This window comes from Schistocerca cancellata, chromosome 5 (assembly GCF_023864275.1).
Source record: "Schistocerca cancellata isolate TAMUIC-IGC-003103 chromosome 5, iqSchCanc2.1, whole genome shotgun sequence".
Lineage (NCBI taxonomy): Eukaryota > Metazoa > Arthropoda > Insecta > Orthoptera > Acrididae > Schistocerca > Schistocerca cancellata.
In genome coordinates this window covers 152,958,066-152,975,746 of record NC_064630.1, presented here as the reverse complement: position 1 = coordinate 152,975,746, position 17,681 = coordinate 152,958,066, and the positions used below count along the sequence as shown (strand labels likewise).

Below are 17,681 nucleotides of genomic sequence, written 5' to 3'. Positions count from 1 at the left end.
GCGAACGGCTTACGCTGAGGTGACAATGGACAAGGGATGCTTCCTAATATCGCGTCAGAACACCTTTTGCCCGGCGTAGTGCAGCAGCTCGGTGTGGTATGAACTTAACAAGTTGCTGAAAGTCCCCTGCAGAAATATGGAGCCATGCTGCTGGTATAGCCGCCCGTAGTTGGCTAAGTGTTGCCGATGCAGGGTTTTGTAGACGAACTGGCCTCTCGATTGCGTCCCATAAATGTTCGATGGGATTCATGTCGAGCGATCTGGACAGCCAAATCATTGGCTCGATTTGTCCACAATGTCCTTCGAACCAATCGATAACAATTGTGGTACGGAGACATGGCGCATTGTCATCCATAAAAATTCCATCGTTGTTCAGGTACATGGAGTACATGAATGGCTGCAAATGATCTCCAAGCAACCGAACATAACCACTTCCAGTCAATGATTGGTTTTGTTGAACCAGAGGACACAGAACACACCATTATGGATTGACCACCAGCTTGCACAGTGTCTTGTTGACAACCTGGGTCCAAGACTTCGTAGGGTCTGCGCTACGCTAACCCCACCATCATCTCCTACCAAGGAAATCGAGACTTATCTGACTAGGCCACGGTATCCCAATCGTCTAGGGTCAAACCGGTATGTTCACGAGCACAGGAGAGGCGGTGCGGGCAATGACATGCTGTCAGCAAAGGCAGTCGCGTCGGTCGTTTTCGGCCGTCGCCCATTAACGCCAAAATTCTCTGCACTGTCCTGAAGGAGACGATCATCGTACGTCCCACATCGATTCTGCGGTTATTTCACGCCGTGTTGATTGTCTGTTAGCACTCACAGCTCTACGCAAACGCCGTCGCTCTCGGTCGTTAAGTGACGGCCGTCGGCCACTGCGTTGTCAGTGGTGAGACGTAATGGTTGAATTTTAGTATTCTCGTCACACTCTTTACACTGTGCGTCTCGGAATATTGAATTCCCTAAAGATTTCTGAAATGGAATGTCCCATGTGCCTAACTGCAACTCCCATTCCGCGTTTAAAGCCTGTTAATTCCCGTCGTGGGGTCATAAATAAATCGTAAACCTTTTCACGTGAAGCACCCGAATAGAAATGACAGCTACGCCAATGCACTGCCCTTTTGTAACTTGCGTACGCGACACTACCGCCATCTGTATATGTCCATATCGCTATCCCATGACATCGGTCACCTCAGGGTACAATCAAAAGGCACGTTGGAATCTGGCGTTTTCTGCTTTAGCATGATAATGTACAAAGTAAAGGACATTGTATTGTGCGTTGAAGATAAACAAGTAGTTGAACTGAAGTTATCTGCATAACGTCAAGAGCTGCTCCCATAAAACATTTTTGTGCAGAATCAAAGTAAATGTTGTGACTCAGATGAATCTTGCAATTAACTTAGCAACAAGTATTCTACGTGCTCTAGGAAGAATGAAAGAAGGAAGAATTGGGTTTAATGTCCCACTCGTCCATCTCCATAGCTGAATGGTCAGCGGCAGCGGAATGCCATGCGAGGGGTCTGCTTTGATTCCTCGCCAGGTCGTAGATTTTCTCTGCTCAGAGACTAGGTGCTGTGTTGTCTTCATCATTACGTCATCTTCATCGACACGCGAGTCGAAGTTTTGTCAACTAAAAACACTAGACCAGGCGGCTGGGTTCCCCGCGTGTGTGGCTCCCCGCCTCGCCACTCGACACCACCACCACCACAACCGATGTCCCAAATGGTTCAATTGCCTCTAAGCACTATGGGACTTAACATCTGAGGTCATCAGTCCCCTAGACTTAGAACTACTTAAACATAACTGACCTAAGAACATCACACAACATCCATGCCCGAGACAGGATTCGATCTTACGACCGTAGCAGCAGCGCGGTTCCGGACTGAAGCGTCTAAAACCGCTCGGCCACAGCAGCCGGCACCCATGTCCCATCGATGGAGAACTCAATGGAGATGGAGTTCAAATTCAGACAGGCAATATGGGGAGGGAAATCGGTCCTAGACATTCGCCTTCATCGATTGCCCGTCACTGGAAGAGGTCGGCCGTCTTTGAAAGAGACAGTATTCGTGATCGAGAGAACTTTCACCACACAGAGAGAGATCTTTTTATAACAGGAGAGTGTCTGCGGCTAGGTGAGTGAGCGCGCAGAGGTCAGCTGAAGGCCAGCGAGCAGCGAGCAGCCAGCGTGGCCAGGTGGGCCGCGCCGCCGCCACCGCCGGCCTTGTTGGGCGCCGGGCGCCGCGCTGCGCCGCAGGCTGACTCACGGCGGGGCCGCAGCCTCCTCCGCGCTGACTCACCAGCCGCCTCCAGTTCCACCTCCAGCTCCAGCCCAGTCCGGCCCAGGACCCTCGCCAACTGACACGCGCTTGCCCACAGCGCGCCTCCCCTCCCACTGCGCCGCCATCGTACCGACCGCTGTTAAGCTCTCCGCCTCCCTCTCTCCTAAAATGGGAAGGCAAAGCTCCGTGCCTGTGCTGTGTTGACTTTCTGACAGTGCGTTTTCGTTATCAGCTATTTAAAATCGAAGACGACTGATCTCTGGAAAGCATCTTCCACTGGTAAGTTTTAGATGAGACGAGATTTCCTGACTGCTAGCCAGATTTGAACCCTAAACCAAACCCTTGCGCACCATTGCCTGGAAACATCTGATGATTCTGCTAAGTTCTTCTCTGCACAATAGTGTCTTCCACGAGATTTAGAGCTAACAAGGATTCCTGAAGAGCCTTAATTTCGAAAGCAGGAGAGGGAATGGCGGACCAGTTGTATGGAAGACATTAAGATGTGCCTGGATAGGTCAGCCGATATGAACACCTCCGACCGATAAGTAACAGTCCAAGGCAGTGATCCAGACAAAAAAAGGTTTTAATCTGTGGAAGTCTTAGTGCAATGTACACGTCAGAGCACAAAATTAATCTGGAATGAACATATGCTCCATAAATAAAGCATTTTCAGCCATATATTTGCTTTCAGGGATGGAAGACTGGCAAGCTAACCAAGACAACCACTGTAAGTAGGTTGATTGATTGATTAATTGATTGATTGGGGATTAAGGAAATGAACCACAAGGTCATCAGTCCCTCGTCCGCCCCTGGTGGCTGAGTGGTCAGCGCGACGGAATGTCATACCTAACGGCCCGGGTTTGATTCCCAGCTAGGTCAGAGACTTTCTCCACTCAGGGACTGGGTGTTGTGTTGTCCTTATCATCATCATTTCACCCTCATCGGAAAGCAAGTCGCCAAAGTGGTGTCAAATCGAAAGACTTGCACCAGGCAAACGGTCTGCCCGACGGGAGGCCCTAGCCACACGGCATCAGTCCCTCGATCCGTCGGTAGTTCGTCCAAAATAAGTAATGTCCGATAAGTACATTGATGATGGAAGTATTTAGGAGTGGTAACACCTAGCCACTGAAGGCAATACTGATGCCACAGCTGAGAAAACATTAATGGAGAGGAATTTGTATCAGGCTGGTATGTAGGTCAGAGCAGACAAGGGGTCTCTCAGGGCTCGTCCAATGGCGAGAGAAGTCCCACCCCCGCCAGCCCAATGAAGGGCAAAGGCAGTTACACAGCAAAGAATGTCTTCTAGTTGGCAGATTTAGAACAGTGAAAGTGAGGAGGCTAAAAGGGCAATCGTCATCAGTTGTCTGTCAATAATAAAAAAATGATGAGTAAAATAGGTGAGTCAGTGGGTGAGATTCTCTGGGGCTCTTCGTGTGAGAAGAGGTGTCCCAGCTCTATTGTAGTCAAGGCATTAAAGAGCAAGCACTGTAAACAGAGTGCTGCCCTTAATTCGAAAATACGGCATGGCAGAAAAGGAGGGAAATCGCATCTAAAAACATTTGAAACCGAGTAAAAGAGGGATGAGAGATGAGCAGGGCTGGTCAAGGAGGTAGGGTCGGGGATCCCACAGACACAGCACGCAGTGGGTGACACCCACTCCAACCCAAAATACTTTACCACTGCCCCAAAGATAAAACTTTATATCCGAAAATAAAAACCACCTCAATGGAGAACCAGTTCACACGTCCATGAATCGCCTGCCAACGTTTGAGGCAAAGAATTCAGAAGGTCATGCTTAGAATGGAGAGGCAGGAGGAGGTCGCATTCCACCAAGATATGTGTAACTATCTGTAAGGTTCCACAGCTACAATGTGGACGTGAGAGCCACTTTGTAGAGTTTAGAAGAGAGGGAGCTGTTGAGACACTGTAGCTTTGACACGTGCGACAAGTCACGTTGAGGTGCCTTGTCACACGCATCAGAGCTCCAGTGTCTCAAAAGCAGATTAACGCGTTACCTGTAGAAGCTTTGTATTCTGTTGAGTCGATGCGTTTATCTTATTCTAAGATTGTACAATGCCGGTCAAGCCCATAGCTGCTGGGACATGGTGCACCTGGTGAATGAGGAAGCCGCCACAGGAGAGGCTTCAAGTGCCACTGTCGGAGTGGATGAGAAAGCTGCGCACTCAGCACCTGTTTCAGACTGAAGAATACGTTCTGGTGAACAGGGTTGACAAATGGACACGCAGCACGAAGTTTACAGCTACAGGAGAAATAGAATCTAAATCGCGATGCTGAAAAATGATTTCAGAGATGAAATTTCATGAAATGGACGCCTGTCCATGTGCATGTTATTTAGTCTTCGGGTAGATGGTGCTATAGAACAAAGCTTTTATCAAATAATTCTGCTGGCTAAACAGAGAACCCGAGATGGTCAATCAGATGTATGGATACATTCACAGAAAAGTTTAAACAGCACTAGGGCCAGACTTCAGTGCGAGCTCTCATGGGAGACATTGCTAGGACTTTAAACTTAAACTAATGCTCAGGGGTCGCTCAGGACTTTCCCTCGCTGCCCATCGACAGCCAGTAGGAGTCACAGCTGCCGACACCGGCAGTCACTCCACACTGGAACATGAACGCGCTGGCGCTACCACGCAGGCGCTATCTTCGCGCAGCCAGCTGACACTATCAAGAGAGCAATCACGGCCTGCTAATGACAACACATTCGGCATACTCCACCTGCCAATATTCCATCTGTTCCCTAATAATAAACGTAGAAATTTTTTATTAATGTGCACGCGTAATTTTTGATATGTTTCAATCCTCATGACAGAAAAGTATTGTTTGGTAATTATGGTTTGAGTTGGATAACTGGAAGTAATTAGCCATGGTCTGAATAGGATGTTTTATGAAAATGAAACAATAGCAATATATTTACGTTGCTGCAAGCTGTTTATTAAAATAATTACAAATGCCGCACTCTTTACGTTACATTAGTCTTATTCCACTGTTTCTCTGGAATGAGAAACAACTTAAACATGTAAATTTCACTTAATTTAAGTGTAATGATTTTACCTTGTTCTATTACAGTGCAGATTATAATTAAAAAGTAAACGTCATAAACGGAAAAATTAAGTTTCAGAGTTTGTGTGAAGATACTTGCCTCAGTGGAGTAAGAGAAATTGAGCATAAGAAAGTGCATTAATTCTGTCTTAAAACTCCAGTACGTTATTTACATGGCATGTAGTGTGCTCTGGTAGGTTGTTGAATAAATGTTCAAATGTGTGTGAAATCTTATGGGACTTAACTGCTAAGGTCATCAGTCCCTAAGCTTACACACTACTTAACCTAAATTATCCTAAGGACAAACACACACACCCATGCCCGAGGGAGGACTCGAACCTCCGCCAGGACCAGCTGCACAGTCCATGACTGCAGCGCCTCAGACCGCTCGGCTAATCCCTCGCGGCGTTGTTGAATACATGTGTACTCTTTTTTTGTACCAGTGTTCATTCCTTGAAGTCTTTGTAGAGGTTGTTTTTGATCCTAGTGTTATATCCATGTTTCCGCTATCGGTAATGAAAAAGGAAATTGCACTGTGTAATTATCTTCGACACTGCGAAACAAATCTATTCTACTACAAGATCTTCGCTTTTGATATTTTGGGAGGAGATAGTATGGACCAAAACAAGAAAAACATCTGGAAACGTGGGATCTAAAATGCATACCTTAAGAGTAATGAGCACTCTTTTAGTAGACGATATGCTTCACAGTAGCGAAGATGAGCAATAGCTCATAGCTTCCAAGGCATGCATTTTAGGGCCCGAGTTTACTAGACTTTTTGATTCGACCTATCGTTCCTGTCACATCTTTGAACATGGACCAGTCCTCCTGGGATACCTGTGTGTATAGAGTATTGATATACTATAAGTCTAAAAAGTTCCGTAAATTATTTTATTTCTTTTATATAAGCGACGTCTGCGCAGTAACTATGGCGATAGCTTGAACTAACAAGTACCGCAAAGAAACGTGTGTATTTGACTAGACTCTTGTGAACAGGCAGTGTACGTGTGACAGAAGTGTAAGACCGTTGTGTCACAAATTTCAACAAAGCAACATCTCTAAAAGCAAGGGTTCTAGAAATTCTTTAGAATGTTTTGAAGCAGAGAAACGTGTTGTGCCAAGTTTTCCCCGCACACCTTGACTCTCGAACGAGAACAAAGACGCGTGAACGCCTGCCACTACTTCACTGAAAAACGCGGACAGCTCTTTCCTGGAAAAAGTCACATAGGTGATGAGGCTGTGTGTTATCAATACGAACCTGCCACAAAACGTCACAGTGCAGAATGGGACTCTGTTTTTCCGCCAAGACAGAACAAGTGCCAATGTGACGGGCGAGCTGAACAACATACCAAAAGAGGACCGTTCTGGTAGTTTCGGACGGCTGTAAGTACGTAACAATAATCAAGCGTACTACAAACATGCAGATTCAACTGCTGGTGTAATAATCGATAGTTGTAATCCACATTAGTTATCTTCACAATTTGCGGCTAATGAAATCCATCGATACAATAAATGGCGCCCACCTGGGGGCTATTAATTCCACTACCGTAAAGACGATTGACGAGTAGTCCTCTTTGAAAACTTTCTTGGCTTAAAATCTAATCTATTGTAGAATTCGCCCCAAGTTCGCCAGAAATTCACTTAACGAGTTACAAGGCTATTAGTGAAAAAGTGTCTCCGAAAACCATTCACAGCGCAAAAAGAAAAAAAAATAGTCGACATTGCAGCCATTGTTGAAGCATGTAATTTCGGCGACAACGTAACAGGCACTGCGAAAATTATGAACGTGCTCGAGTTTAAGATCAGACCAGCCTGTTAAAGTTCTGCACAAAAGCGAACGAAAAGCCTATCGAGCTAACAGAGCAGCAGATGACAGAAGCTGCCACAAAGGCCCTCAGGACCACGAAGAAGATGGAGAAGGGCCTCCTTTGGGATCTGGAAGGATTGCTGTATGGTTCAGCGATCGCTGACTAGAGGTATGTTTAACTCAACTAAAGATAATACAACCCAAATTTTAAAAGCGTTTTTCTCGAAACCATATTTTTCAAATTGGCGGGAAACATAACTTGCGAACGGTACACACGCTTTTCATCTGAATTCGATTACAGTATTTTAAACTGAATATTCTTTCAGCGTACGTAACTATTTTACTGTATCTTCAAAACTCTATTTTCGGTGCACGCTTTTACCTCGATTTTGAGAGCTAAGAAAATTACTTTTGTTTCAAATGTTACCATTTTGTTAGTACTTAATATTTTTCAAATAACCTATGTACGCTGATAGAAAATATATTGGAAAAGGCTTTTAGAAAATTATTTTGTTACAGGTCCAATAGGAGGGCTTCGGGAATTCCTACTGATGACCAGTGTTCCAGTTGCAAAGGAGGTGCGATTTGGACAAAGAAAGTATTTCTTGAAGTCAGAGGTGTAAGGAATAAAACTGTATCATTAGATGTAGCATTACTTTTTATTTTATTTGAAAAAAATTACGAAAATCAGATATTTTTCATGATTTCAAAGAGAGCTACCTACCTCCTTAAGCTATGAAAAGTGCGTATCAGTGCCGGGGTGCGTCGTATAAAACCTTAGCTGGAGGCTGTGTAAGCTAATGGTGTCGTATACGACGAGGCCACAGGAGCACGCTCTTGGCCCTAGCTAAAGCGGACCACTTGCTGGTGGCGCGCACCCAGCAACGCAGCGCGTGTGCATCGCCTGGCGACGGCCGCCGCTCTGCAGGAGGAATAGCGTCCTTGAACTTGGCGTGCAGGCTGGCCTCGGCCCGTCACGCGACGCCACTCACTCACCTCGCTGCAAGGCACAGCCAATACGTCTTCCGCAGGACAACGATTATCCCTCTTCCCCGCTTCCAGGAACCCACTTATTTACGAAATGCCAGAACTCTGTGCTGCGCCGTCCGATGGCAAATACCGGCACTTGGCCAGTAGGGCTTCAAATCTCACCTGCGTTCACCAGTAGATCTCGAGCCGATCTTCCATCCAACAGACTTGCAGTAAACGACGTTCAGTATTGTAATTTGTTCCGAGACGAGTAATAAATCCACCATCTTTGTTCATTAACTCCTCTGTCTGAAACCGAAGTTGCTAGAACTCGTTAGGGACCTTATTTTCAGTACTTAAGGTACAATGTGGAACCCAAAGGATCACTTTTCGAAATTCCGTAATTTCCACCTGTTGCGACGGTTAAGTTTGAAATTTTGATCAAAGGCGCGTACAACTTTCCTCTGTAACAGAGCAAAAGCGTGGCGTCCTGCGACATCACCATCGGGCTCAACAGCGCTTCAAACAACCAGGCGTCTACATATGGAAGGGAAAAAAAAGAAAAAAAACCACTCACACACTCGTAAGTTCATATGATGTGTAAGGGTGGGTTAATGATGTCACGTTGGCAACAAACTTCGCCACTACTGAGCTCAACGCCACCATAGACGTGTCACACGATGGGAAGGTCGTCACAGCCCCTCTTACTCATTTTTCACCACTTCCTTTGTCACCTCAGTGATGGAGGTCAGAGCATTGATGTCCAGTGTTGAAATCACGCGGCTTTCTTATAAATGGCAGATGAAAACATTCCAGACACACCGCCGCTCAAATTGACTCGAAAAAGCCACCAGGACCTCAATGAAACCATCCCTTTTCCTGGGACGTTGATTCTTGCACATTTTGTGGTCGGAAACGACAGTTCACAACGCGATAAGAGCAGCAGGAAGACGTTCTTGACAGTCTTTGACGCTGCTAACATCTTCTGACGTTTCAACATTTTTCTGAGAACATAGTAGGTCTGCATCCCCGTCGAACGTCATCGTATCTGTTTGTAGCAAGTGCGACGGCAACTTTTGCTCTTGTGTACAGGGAGCAACCACTACAGACGTACAAGACCATTCGACGAAATTTGAACGTGATCCGAAGCAGCCAAGGGTACTTACGCTTCTTCAGCGGTCCTATTTTTTTTCGTCATGTTGCATGATCATGGGAGGGGGTGAGGGAGGGGGGGGGTTATGAGACATTGATACATCCATGAAAAGGCAAAGGGTCTCTCTAAGATCGCCCAGTCTGGCAAAACCCTAGATGCCACTCGTCCACCTTTGAGAATTTTGAAGGGCGAGTCGCCTGCAGGCCGGCAACCCTTTCGACATACTCCGATTGCGGATGGACCACTATCAGACGCAAGAATAGCAGTTTAGCCTACCTGCAGGTGCCTGGTACTTTCGCTACAGTTATGCTCGTAAAGTCGGCAGTTCGTGGTCCTGCGGTAGAGCTCTCGCTTCCCGCGCACGGGGTCCCAGGTTCGATTCCAGGCGGGGCCAGGGATTTTTCCTGCCTCGTGATGACTGGGTGTTGTTGTGTCGTCTTCTTCTTCGTCATCATCATCATCATCATCATCATTCATCCCCATTACGGTCGGAGGAAGGCAATGGCAAACCACCTCCACAAGGACCTTGCCTAGTACGGCGGTGCGGGTCTCCTGCATCGTTCCCCACGCTCCTCGGAGTATGGGACCTCATCACCATCATCATGCTCGTACAAGTATAAGGTGCTCATCAAATGCAGGTGGGTGGCACCGACGGTTTAGCCGAATGTCTCATCATCACCCCCTCCTCCTGTGACCACGCCACAGGACGTCAGACAATAGGAGTGCCGCCAAAGCGTAAGTACCCTCAGCTGCTTAGGAACACGTTCAAATTTCTTCGAATGGTTTTGAATGGTCCCTAGTGGCTACAACCTGTACACGACTGCAAAAGCTGCGGTTATTCCGCGCTCCAAACGTGTGCGATCACGTTCACTGGGGCTGCAGCCGCACAGTGTCCTTAGAGAAGAGGTGAAACGGCCGAGGGTGTCAGCAGTGTCAGCGGTTGTCAAGAAACTATCGTTTTCGACTGCGAAATGTGTGGGAAACAAAGCCCCAGGGAAAGGGATGGTTTCATTGACGCCCTTTACGCCACCTCCTGTCGTCTGTTTGTGCCGATTGTTCCTTTGTCACTCATAAGAAAACTGCGTGAGTCCAACAATGAGCGTAGCGATTCTGACCTACATCGCAGAGGCCTCAAAAGAAGGTGTGAAATGGGGTTAAGAGGAAGCGTGACGACTTCTGATCCTGCGACACGTCAGAGCCTGTATTGTGAAGAACTTTGGTGCAATTTGGTGCCAGTATGACGTCATTAACACACCTTACGAGTCACATGAACTTCTGAGATGTGGCCTTTCTCTCGCATGTGTCGGTAACTTGCTGTTTGAAGCGTCACCGACCCTGAGGGGGTACGTCTCAGGGAGCCACGCTTTTGCCCATTACAGAGGAAGGTTTTACGCCCCTTTGAGCCAAATTGGGTGGAAATTTCAGGATTTCGAAAACTTTTTCCTTCTGTTGGGCAGTGTAGTTCTCTCACAAGGAAACATCTATACAGGGTGTTCATTTTAACTAAAGACATTGAAATAGCTCTAAACTGCACATCAGATCAAAAAAAGTTACGATTCCAATTTGTTTGTCTCGAAGGGGCACTTGCAATGATACCACACTCAACGGCCACTCCATTCCATGCGTGGATGGCGGGGGCAACTTTGAAATCTTCAATGGGAACCCCCATTTTTTATTGCAAATTACGATTCTACGCAAGTTTTACATACATTTTGTCTGAATCATTTCCTTTGTTTCACCATAGATGGCGCTATAATCGGAGTAATAGAAACGGGTACACAATCTTAGTTTACGACATGCTACTCAGTGGCCGTGGAACCCTACGGTCATGCAGCGAGGATACGGTAGGCCAGTATTTCATAACATCTAACTGGAAACCCCATTCGCAACGTTGTATTCCTCCGACACGTAGAATATGGGACTACTTTAAGCGCCACTGTGGCCGTGGCTCGAAGCGAACCCTACTTTTCTAATTAAAGAACGTGTTCAAACGCAGTACCGCCAATTTCTATAAACAGTGAGACGCTTTTCAAACGACCGTACACAGGACAGAAGCATATCTGCGGGAATGTCAGCAAAGGTGTTTATCATACGGACGACCATGTCTTCACGACCTGTTCGCACTTGTTGGTACACCTTATCTTTTAAAAATCCCACTGAAATAAACCCAGCGATATCAAATCCGGTAACCTAGCGGGCCAGTTAACAGGGGGACGTCTGCCGATCCACCGACCGGTGTAGAAACGGTCTAATACCTCCCATGTTTCAGTTGCTTAAGGCGCTGGGCAACAGTCACGCTGAAACCACATACGTTATCGAACGTGCAGGGCAACATCCTGCAGTAGTACCGGTAGTTCCTGTTCCAAATACGTTCGATAATTGCGTCCATTTAACGTGCCGTCGATAAAATACGGACCAATGAGTTTGTTCTCTATGGTGCCACACCATACGTTAATCGACCAAGGGCGTTGATGGACTAACTGCCGTAACCATTGGAGGAGGTTGTCTACACTCCAATAATGTATGTTATGCCGGTTAACACTATCATGGTTTGTGGATGAAGACTCATTGGGAAACAGTACCTCGGCAAAGAATGTGGATATCGTTTGCACTTGTTGACATGCCCATTCACAAAACACTACCCGGTTATAGAAATCGGAACCATGAAGTTCTTCATCCAGTGTCCCACGTGGTATGAACGATACTTACGACGATGCGGTATTGTATCAATAGAACCTACGAACATATCGGAATCGCGGTGTAATTGCCGGGCGCTTATCTGTGGGCTGTGGTGCACTGTCAGTACCACAGCTGTTGCTTTAGCTTCTCCTGTAGCTTGTTTGCTTTGTTTCCTTTTAGCGATTGTAGGCTGCCATTAGACACAAAGGCGTTCACAACCTTGTAAAAGAACGAACAAGAACTAGTTTTCTCTGGAAAACGCTAGGCCTACAAGGTAACAGCAGCCTCGATGTTTCTCCTACATTCTCCGTAAAATCAGGATCGTTTAAATTGTTTCTTTTATGGTTGCATCACTGATCGTCCAGTTGCACGTCTGTTCTCCAAATGATAGGTAGGTGTGCAGACAATAAGCAGTGTGCAAATATTATAATGTTTAGAGCTGCTGTCTGTTTTACGTCTGCACGATACGCGAGCTCCGTTCGCAGTGTACTGCCTGTTATGGTACGTCGTAGTTCGCCACGGTGGCATGTCGAGTAGTCTCCTGTTCGAAATGTCGGAGGAATACAGTGTTGCGAATGGAGTTTCCAGTCAGAAGTTTTGAAATACTCGCCTGTACCATTGGATATTCAAGAGCCATTGAGTATCATGTCAAATTACGATTGTGTACTCATCCTATTCCTCCGATTACAGCGTCTTCTGTAGCGAAACGAAGAAAACGCTTCAGACAAAACGTTTGTAGGTTTTGCCGTAGAATCGTAATCTGCAATAAAAAACGGGGGTTCACCTTGAAGACTTCAATGTTACTCACTCCCCCCCCCCACAAACGGATGGAGTGGGATGGCGGGTCGAGGATTAGTATTATTGGATGTCCCCCTCCGAGACAAACAAATCGGAATTACAAATTCATTTGACCCGACGTGTAGTTTTCGAGATATTTCCATGTCTTCACTTAAAATGAACTCCCCGTATAGTTGTCTCAGCTTAAGTTTTTGCACCGCTTTTTTCACTGGCACTCATACTTTCGCTGTTCGATAGCACTACACATTTAGAAGTTCAACAATATATCCACTTTTACAAAACTATACTTTTTTACCAGTTAACTCAGTCTGTCACCTCGTCGCTACTAACGTCTTTTATAATAGTCACACTTTCGGTCACTCTGCGTCAACGCCTCTGTAAAAAGAGAAGCACTTTTCCTCAGGTTTTTCTCCCAGGTTTATACGCACTCGATGGCGAAATAGTTGTGTAGGCTTCGCGATGAAGCGAAAATGTGCTGCTCTGTACGAAAAAAAGAAAACAAATCAGCAATGAAACCAACTTATTCTTGAAGCCGAAAACTAAATAGCACACTTTCTTTGAAGGAACATAACAGTCTGCTCAAACATATACAGACCAACCTCATCTATAATTGACAGTGTGATCCTCGCAGCATTAAAGGCACATCCAGAGCAAATCTCCCACTCTGTACAGACTGTACAGATCAAAAAATCCTGCGCAACTGGTGCATTAATAATTTTATTACTAGTCATTTGGTGATGTTTAGTATTGTGTAAGTATTGATATAATGCAAGTATGTTTTGCATAATTGCAAATAAACGTCGGTATGATCGGACGCAATCAAGATTTAAACGATTTGTTGAAAGGAATGGGCAACATAGTTTGCAAATAATATGACTTAAAAATAATCAAAGCAAAGACGACAGTGGTGAATAGTAGTAGAAGGGAGAATAAGAAGTTACTTAATGTCAGGTATGGTAATGGCAGAGTAGTGGAAGAAATATGTTTAGGAATCAAGTTTACACACAATGCGAGAAGCAAGGAAATTATCAAAAATAGACTGGGAGAGTTGCAACAAAGCTTTCTTCAGTAAATGAACTTCACAGTTACCGGATATTGATATGGAAATGATGTAGTTGCTGGAAATATACGTCAGTAGCACAATACTGAGTGAAAGAAATCCTGGGAAGTAGAAACTGAAAGAACCTAGCACATAAATCGCGAAATTAAGAACTCCTGAAAAGAACAGTTGAGCGTAGTCCATGGGACACCCTTGCCAGAAGAACGTAAAGGTTAGTGGGCCAACTGCTGTGACATCCAGTAATAAAGAGTTAACCTGACATTGGAAAGAGTAGTAGGCCTACTGTACACTGACGGGAGAGGAGGAAGGGGAGGGGGGGGGGCACGTCAAACGAGGATTAAAATATGCTAAACAGATCATAGAGGATGTTGGATGTGGTAGTTGCGTACAGATGAGAAGATTACCACAAAATAGGAAAACATGAAGGAGAGAGTAAAACATGGTCGACTTGAAAACGTGAGCAACGTTGGTAGCATGAAAAAAAAGGGAAGACAGAGTTTTTCGCCTCGTTAACAGTCCAGTCATTAAAGACGGTGCGCTATCTCATTTGGAGTCTGAAGGAATCGCTGTGGTTTGTAGAAAAACCAAACCGGAGTTTCCGTGAAGTGGTTTCCAAAAACTGCCGGGACCACCGTTCACGGTGGCCAAATGGAGATTTGAACTCTACTAGCGAGAGACATTCATTTTCCTTATTCGGACCATTTCGGACATGATCGACAACTTCCATTATCTTTTCGCTTATACCGTACAATACAGAACCTTCACGAAGAACACTGTTCTTTATAGGTTCACAGAAAAAGTAAGCCACTAACAACTGGGACCATTGGCGCAGTATAGGCGCTTCTCCAAGAATATAAAGAATTTGTTAACGAAATAGAAACTGGAAGAGAGAAATGAGGGATTCTGTTAACAATTACCTCTCGCATTTTTGGAAAAGCCAACTGTTCTGTGTGCAAGTAGTTACAATTATGTTTTCTACAGGCAAAAATAACTAAGATTTTTTGAAAAATACTTTATCTTTTAAGGGAATTACGGTGGTTCAAAATGGCTCTGAGCACTATGGGACTTAACTTCTGAGGTCATCAGTCCCCTAGAACTTAGAACTACTTAAACCTAACTAACCTAAGGACATCACACACATCCATGCCCGAGGCAGGATTCGAACCTGCGACCGCAGCGGTCGCGCTGTTCCAGACTGTAGCGCCTAGAACCGCTCGGCCACTCCGGCCGGCAATTACGGTGGAGCTGAGATACCTCATTTGTTTGGTCTAAACTCCAAATGTAGCGATTTACTCATATATTAACTCTTTGAAAATCTCTTCTTGATGACGGATCATCCATCTTCCATAACATAATTCCCAAATTCGGTTCGATTGATGCGGTCAATTTATCTGATTCCGTTACACAGCCGAAATTGATTTCGTGTAATTACAGTCTCTTTCGCATAACATTAAGGCAGTTGATTTCACGCTGGAAACTGAGGGTAGTGGATTCATTTGGATTCTAAATGCATGACTTCCTCTTGGTTCAGACCGATTACGTATTCTCGACAATACAGATTTCCTTAAACGTGCGAAACCATGTCCTTGTGTTGGTGCTGTCCAACTATTCATTTCTCTGATCGCAGACTGGACTGCTACGAAAATATAAGTTTAGCTAAATTTAAGTCATATTCCGGTTTACTTGTAGAAAACATTAGCAGATTGTCAGTGGCAATGACACCGCTCATGGGTAACTACATGGCACCGATATCAACTTAATGATGTCCAACACCAAAACCCTGCATATTCCTCAGCTTTCTACTGAAGAGGTAGTCGTTCTCTTTTGGAACCACTGTACATGGGCCGCCCAGTGATGACAGCGGCAGGACTCTGTGTGTGGACAGAGGGGCGTCTGAGTGAGTCAGGAGCCATCTAATCAGCGGCCGTTCTTTGTGCAACAGAGTCGTGCAAGTATTGATCGACGACCGTGACATTATGGGGACACGCCCATCGTCGCTGCTGGAGGCCGTCCGTACAGAGTACGTGGGTAAAAGTTTAACCCGGCGACGGCCTCCGGAGAAGTTATGGCTTCGACGACGGGAACACGAAATTGTCGAGGTCATCGTCAGCTGACAACAGCAAGCGTCTCTTCAAATATTTGGGCGCGTTCGACCCTGAGTTACGACAGCACAACTGTGAAATTCATAGGGTTATACCGCACTTCAGATCAAGCAGACAGGCAAGCTTCCACGAGATTCTAGACATGCAACGTAAGTGATATCTACCACACATTAGAGACTGATATAAATCTAGGCAGTAATTACACAGCAACACACACTGATTGATAAGGAAGTTATTCGTATGTAATAATCTTAATATCTGTATCTGAAAGTCAGTGCTCTGACTGACTGATTCATCTTCGCCTAGCTCAAAACGCTAAGGGTAGAAATTGAAATTTGGAGACGGTGTGGATCTTATGCTACAAACATCGTTTAAGAAGGGAGGTGAAATAGGGGATGAAAGGCTTTTTGAAGGTATGTCGCTACTAAGGGAATTTTGAAGCTAGAACTATGAAAACTGATATTTGGTTTCTCAGCCAGAAAATTAAAAAATACATGTTTCATAATTTTCGGAAATTCAGCTACTAAGGGGGCAAAAAAATGCGTGAAAGTTCTTTGAAAATAAATAATTACTAAAAAACTACTAAAGGATTTTTAAGGCTACATCTATGACAATTGGCATCCGGCTTCTCGGTTAGAAATAAAAAAAGAAAAAAACGTGTTTCTGGAAATTCGACCCCTAAGGGAATGCAATAGGGGTGACATTTAAGAAAGTTAAAGCTAAATTTATGAAAATTGGTATTTCACTCCTCTGTTAGACACACTATGTGATCAAAAATATCCAGACACCACCAAAAACATACGTTTTTTTATAGTAGGTGTATTGTGCAGCCACCTACTGCAATGTACTCCATATCAGCGACCTCAGTAGTCATTAGACATTGTGAGAGAGCAGAATGGGGCGCTCTGCGGAACTCACGGACTTCGAACGTGGTCAGGTGATTGGGTGTCACTTGTGTTATGCGTCTGTACGCGAGATTTCCACACGTCTAAACATCCCCAGGTCCACTGTTTCCGATTTGATAGTAAAGTGGAAACATGAAGGGACACGTACAGCACAAAAGCGTCTGTTGACTGACAGAGACCGTCCACAGTTGAAGAGGGTCATAATGTGTAATAGGCAGACATCTATCCAGACCATCACACACGAATTCCAAACTGCATCAGGATCCTCTGCAAGTACTATGACAGTTAGGCGAGATGTGAGAAAACTTGGATTTCATGGTCGAGCGGCTGCTCATAAGCCACATATCACGCTGGTAAATGCCAAACGACGCCTCGCTTGGTGTAAGGAGTGTAAACATTGGACGATTGAACAGTGGAGAAACGTTGTGTGGAGTGACGAATCACGGTACACAATGTGGCGATCCGATGGCAGGGTGTGGGTATGGCGAATGCCCGGTGAACGTCACATGGCAGCGTGTGTAGTGCCAACAGTAAAAGTCGGAGGCGGTGGTGTTATGGTGTGCACCCCTTGTTGTTTTGCGTGGCACTATTACAGTACAGGCCTACATTGATTTTTTAAGCACTTTCTTGGTTCCCATTGTTGAAGATAATTTCGGGGATAACGATTGCATCTTTCAACATGATCGAGCACCTGTTCGTAATACACGGCCTGTGGTGGAGTGATTACACGACAATAACATCCCTGTAATGGTCTGACCTGCACAGAGTCCTTACCTGAATCCTACAGAACACCTTTGGGATGTTTTGTAACGCCTACTTATTGCCAGGCCTCACCTACCGACATCGATACCTCTCTT

At 45.3% G+C, this 17,681-nt stretch overlaps 1 protein-coding gene across 1 annotated transcript in view; it reads right to left on the bottom strand.

The window, feature by feature from the left end:
• The window catches only part of LOC126187612 (serine/arginine repetitive matrix protein 1-like), a 459,987-nt gene that overhangs the window by 279,856 nt on the left and 162,450 nt on the right, over positions 1-17,681 (bottom strand). The window lies entirely within an intron of this gene.